A 6,000-nucleotide genomic window follows, 5' to 3' on the forward strand; every position below is an offset into this window, starting at 1 on the left:
TAGATCTGGATTGATACCCATTTATAGAGCTTAAGCATAAGGGCACCAAGACAAAAAGGTGAATAGAGTTCTAGAAATCTGTTCTTACGTGGCTTCTTTTCCTGTCGACATTATAAGATGAATCATAAAATAACAATGGAGATGCTATTGTGCAATCAGTTTGAAGTGATGCCTGATCTAAGGCTATGTCTACACTACAGATCTTACAGTGGCACAGCTGTACCAACGGCAGCTGCTGTAAGGTATCCCGTGTAGCTGCTCTATGCTGCCAGGAGAGACCTCTCCTGCTGGCATAATTAAACCATCCCCAATGAGTGACGGTAGCTATGTCAGTGGGAGAGCGTCTTCTGCCAACATAGTGCTGTCCACACTGATGCTTTTGTCGGTAAAATGTATGTCGGTCAGGGTTGTGTTTTTTCACACCAATGGCCGACAAAAGTTTTACTGACAAAAGAGCTAGTGGAGACAAAGCCTTAGACAGTAACTAGTTGACAATGTAAATTTATTAGTCAGAGGATGACCTACTAATACCCCTTGGATACTTTAGGGCTTGAACATGAATGAATGAATTCCCATTGGAAACCAAGGCACAGAAGTTCTATATTTAGGGGCCAGTTAGAAATCAAAGTGGAGCAGGGACTTCTCCCACATCTCTTTCCTTAGTAAATCTTGAAGGGATCCCCCTCGTCATTTAAGATTGATTGGGTATATAGATCTGCATGCTCAGTGAGGCTTAGAATTTACTTAGATGAAACAAAAGCCAAAAAGAATATCAGTTTTGTTATAGTTTTAAAATCTGGGATCTTGAAAGGTTAAAAGTTCAGTCTCTTTTGTCAAATGTAATCTTGAACCCTCCACTAGACACAACCCAGAATTTATTGAGCAGTAAAAACATGTAAAACCAAACCTAGTACTTCAGATAAAGATATATCAACATGTCACCCTGCAAGTCTGTTGATTTTATTTTTAAAGGTACTTGTTTTTGAGAGTTAAGCTAATGGTTCTAAAAGCAAAAAATGGAATATATAATATTCTGAAAGAGTGAAAGTACTAACACATATATGCAATGCAAAATTATGTGATGGTTTTCTAGTAGTCTTCTAATTTGAATAGCTTTTCTAAACTGACTCATCTACCGGCGTCATTTAAATACACACATATTTTGTATATACTGTAGTTTCAACTGTTTTACCATAATTTACATTTAGCAGAATTCACACAAATTTTTGTTTATAAAGGCTCTCTGTTCAAAAAGTGACTGTTGGAAACTGAATCCTGAAATACATACTTGACAAGAGCTGATGGGAAAAGTTTCCATGGAACAGTTTTCTGTCAGAGAATACACTAATGTGAAAATCAGAACACTTTGGGAAATCATGTAGATTTTGCCAACTTTTTTTGGGGGGAAGGGGAGAAAAAGGTTAAAGAAAAGTTCAGACACTGTAAAAATGTCATCTTTTGACATTTTCAGAATGAAACAGTGTAATTTTTTTTCAGAATGACTGTTTCATATTTTTGTTTGTATTATAATTACATTGAAGCAAAGCATTTTAAATTTATCAAAACAAAATGTTCCAATTAATCCATTTAAAAAAAAATGTCTTTTGTTGAAAATTTTGAAATTTTGGAGTTTTGTTCTGAATCTGAGTGAAAACAAATTTTGAAATCTTGAGTGCCTCTGGAAAATGGAAGTTGTCATCTGTACAGCTCTACATCTTATATTTTCTTAGCAATATGCTTCCATTATTTAAAACAGAAAAGTATTTCAGAAAGAAAACATAACTGTAATCTTTACCAGCTTTCCGAAGTTGTTCATTCCAGCAGCATGTCAGCACAGTTCTCTATCCAGAATTTATTTAGACATATGCAAGCTAGAATATTGGTTGCAAGAATATCTGAATTTTGTCTGGTTTCATGTACTTGTAGCCAAAATGGACAAAGCTTTCTGACTTCATCTTGGCCTATGTCCATTTACTGGGATATCACAGAAAAATTGCAACTACAGAATTTATTTCCTACTGTACAAATAAAGCTTTTAGATGGTGGTGGTTTTTGGGGAGTTGAGGCCGACAAAATTCATAACTGGGAAGCATCATTTTCAACAGTTTTTATTCTATGCAGAAGTCGCGGATGGTCAAATAGGCTCAGCACTGGCAAATGAGGGAAATCAAATCCTCCATGTCAGAATAAAGTGAGGTGTTTAACTTACACACCCAGATTCCAAATATGCAAAGTTCAATCACATTTGCTCTGTAAAGGATAAGATCTAACTTAAATGTTTTTTAATTGCTTTACGCTCACTCTTGATGAGGATGCCCCTTACTTTCCTGCACAGGTTAACCACGGTGCCAGACCTTGCAAAGGGAATAATAAATGGAGGGGAACAGTAGCCACTGGTGGGCTGCTACTCCATTAAGGTGAGTGGAGAGTGGACAGGTCCTTGGTTCATGCTGACCAGTGAAGCTGAGCCAGCATAAAAGAGGGAAATGCTGTGAACAGTAAGAGTCAAGAGGAGGACAGTGAAGATTATTAGAGACGTGGAAAGACTACGATATGAATAGAGATTTAACAAAAAAAATAGTGCTATTTTGTTTAGACAGGAGATGAATAAGAAGAGATTGACAAAGGGATATGAACTAATGAATGGTAGGCATTACTTTCTCAAAAGACCAAGATGCCAAATGAAACTAGAGACAACAAATTTAAAACTGCTAATAGGAATACTTTTTATAAAATGTCCAATGAGTCAGGAAAACTCACAGCCTCAAGGAACTGAAGGTCAAAGATTCCCAAAGAGGATCATACCTGTGTATGAATAATAAAAGCATCTCCAGTTAATAAATAATAAGATTAAAATGGATAAAAGGATATAGAACCCTTACGTTTCAGGGCAAAAGTGAGCCAAAAACTGCATGAGATTAGGAAGAAGCTTCCTCCATGGGCAAGTTATTGTGCATTATGGAGGTAATAGGCACTGGGAACTGGCCACTGTCAGAGACAGCATACAGGAATCAATAGACCCTTGGCATGATCTAAAATGGCAGTTTCCATGTTCTTATGTTCCTCTCAGATTCCTAAGAATAGTTACATTACATATTTCTTTTGGAGAGGCTTTCAGCCTTCCACATCAAATCATCTCCCAAATAAATCACTTGTGACTGGACAAAGGCACATTTCTCCTTTTTCACCCAGAAGTCATATCTTGTTAAATATTTCAACAGACTTCAGGTCTTTCAAATTATCCCTCTCATTTACACCTGTAATGACTATATCATCCAGATATCTGATCACAGCACATATAATGATATAATAATGTTAAATCTGTTGTACATGCAGTTTACACTGACGGTCTAGGAGCTAATGGCTTCACGTGATCTGTCAGGCAAGACTTTAACTATATATTTCTTTATCTATAATCAAAATTACATTTTCTTCCCATTTTCTTTAAATTCACTAGGTATTCAAAAAACATTTCCATTTCACATTAATTTCTCATGTGTAGATTCCTTATTACATTATAGTGGGCTCCGGGTTCATAATAACTTCTTATAACTTAAATTAAATCCTAAAGCCATTTCTGGCTTGTTTTTTGGAGGTGATGACATCTGCTAATGCTCTGTGAACTTTTCTTCCTACTAAAGTAAAATATATCTGACATATGACTCCCATTAATGTGCCGGAACTTCTTCTATGTATTTAAAAATAGATATTAAGGCTGTATAACAAGAGCAATATCTTTTTTTCTTCCCTCACACATCACAAGATAAATCGTTTGATTTGTTGGTAGGCAATTTATTTTCCTGTTTTGTTGCGCGTGACTGTCTGCATCTGTGTTGTGTATCTATGAGAAGAAATTATTGTGAGAAAGCGCATCTCGGTCCAAAAAAAGGGCTTTTGTGTTTAATTCTGAAGTGGTCAGTTCTGTGGCCAATCTTATTTCCTGCAGGAAAGAATTCCATAGTTTAGGGCTAGCTTCTGCTATATTTGGCTTTCTCCTCCACTCTCAAACATCCCCCTATTAGCCAACAATTGCAATGAGCAGCTCTCATGAAAGGTAATAGAAAGAAACCCATTCTTTAAAATAGCAAGAGCCAATCCCATGCAAGAATTTGAGTATCGGGACAGAGACCTTGAATCAGGCTCTGTATTTAACGGAGAGCCAGTGCAGAAAGTGGAGCATAGGAGTGATATACTCATAGTAACCTGTGTTGTTAAACGGATGAGCCGCTGCAGATTTTTAAAACCAGTTAGAGCTTTTCGCAGGGTATGTGGCTTCATTCCTAGATATAATGAGTTGCAATAATTCTATTATGTTTTTCATCCTCTCTAATTTTGTTAGCAAGTAAATGCTGATCAAGCCAATACATATAAGCACCAAAGCTATCCAATTTACATTAACATGAAAATCCTCAGCTACAAACAGCACTTTATTGTAACAGTTCTCTCGCTGGAAATTCACAGTTTTCCTTCTTGTGCCTCTTACCCACATGATTCTTCAGAGAATCAATCAAAACAGCTTTTACCAGTGAAAATCAATCACATCCTCATGCCAAATATTGCCTGTTGTGTACTGAAGAATTATGAAGCCCCCATTTGGATTTCCTTAACATGTTTACCTTTCATTTAACACAGAAAGATTTTCAAATAGTTTAGAGGGCAAACACACATCCATCTGTGTTAGTAGGTTCTAGAAGCTACTCCTCCTCCAACTGTCAGCTTCCAGACCTGCCTCTCAGTAGATCTCCGTCCAGATTCTGGCACTAGGTGCTGGCTGGATAATTAGTTGTAAAAATGCACTTTTTTGGTGCTTTTCTAATACAGCTCTTCAGAGAAGTAAACTGAGACTTCAACAGTTTAGAATAAGGTTTTTATATGGCCCTTGTATGGGTACAGGGGAAGGAGTGATGTGCAAAGAACTTTCCTTTCTCTCACCTTTGTGTGCCCTCTGCAAAACCCAGGACAAATTGCTCCCTCTGTACGCTCTCCAAGAGTGCACAAAATTCCAAAGGAGCCAGGAAAGGGCAGGGAGAAAGTGGTGCCATAACCCATATTCCATGCTCACTTCAGCATGTAGAGATGGCTGGTGGACTGAAAGGAGCAGTGGGAAGGAAGCGTGTCTCTCACACTCTACCTAACTTTTACTGTGGCTCTGCATCAGCCCTTATCCAAGGTTATGCCTATCTGATACTGTCTAGCCCATAAGGAGGAAAGAGTTAAATTCACTTTTTCAATTTCCTTTACTTAATGTGCCATTGTGATAGTGTACCCATGCCTGAGTACTAAGATCACTTTGGGGCTGGAAATTTGATTTGAAAAGGAAATATTAAAATTTGCCAGTCCTTAAGGTTTAGAATTCCTTACACATTCTTCTACTTCTCAACCTAGTAGCAGGTACATAGCATTTGGGAGCCTACACATATCTAAAATTAACTCTGGTTTTGCTCTCAGATGCACAGGGCATTCTTTCAACAATGCTAGAGGGGATTACGTCCCTGATAGGTATGTTCCTAACTGAAGTATGCTGTAATTTGCAGACAATTTTGAGAAATGATTTTGCTCCATGAATGGTTATAAAATGCTTAATGGAGCTTCCTTTTTGTTTAGTTACCTTTCTGTTACCTGATCCCTTTACAGGGTTCATATTTAAGGCCGAGAAAAACTTGGGTGTTGAATTTAAAGTAGATATTTGCCAGCCATCTCATGTTTAATAATTGCACCCCCCACTTTTTTTTTTTTTTTTTTTTTTGCATCTCTTTTAAATTCTGAAAGTGAATTTAGTGCCTGTGAAAAGAGCTGGATTGACACTCCAGAGACTCAAGATCTCTGTTTTATTTATCCACAGAACAAGTAATGTACAGGCAGTGAAAATGTAAGGTTCCCCTCCCTCTTTTTTGATTTGCTTCATCCTTGTTCAGGAAGAACCACCTCCCGGTGGAAGAAGTAGTTCATTCTCTATGCTCATTCAGTCATTGACTCTTTCGTAGAGGTGTGGCCAGCAAG

Source organism: Emydura macquarii, unplaced genomic scaffold, assembly GCF_026122565.2.
Source record: "Emydura macquarii macquarii isolate MOO-44397 ecotype Brisbane River unplaced genomic scaffold, CSIRO-AGI_Emac_v2 contig_2897, whole genome shotgun sequence".
Taxonomy (NCBI): Eukaryota; Metazoa; Chordata; order Testudines; family Chelidae; genus Emydura; species Emydura macquarii.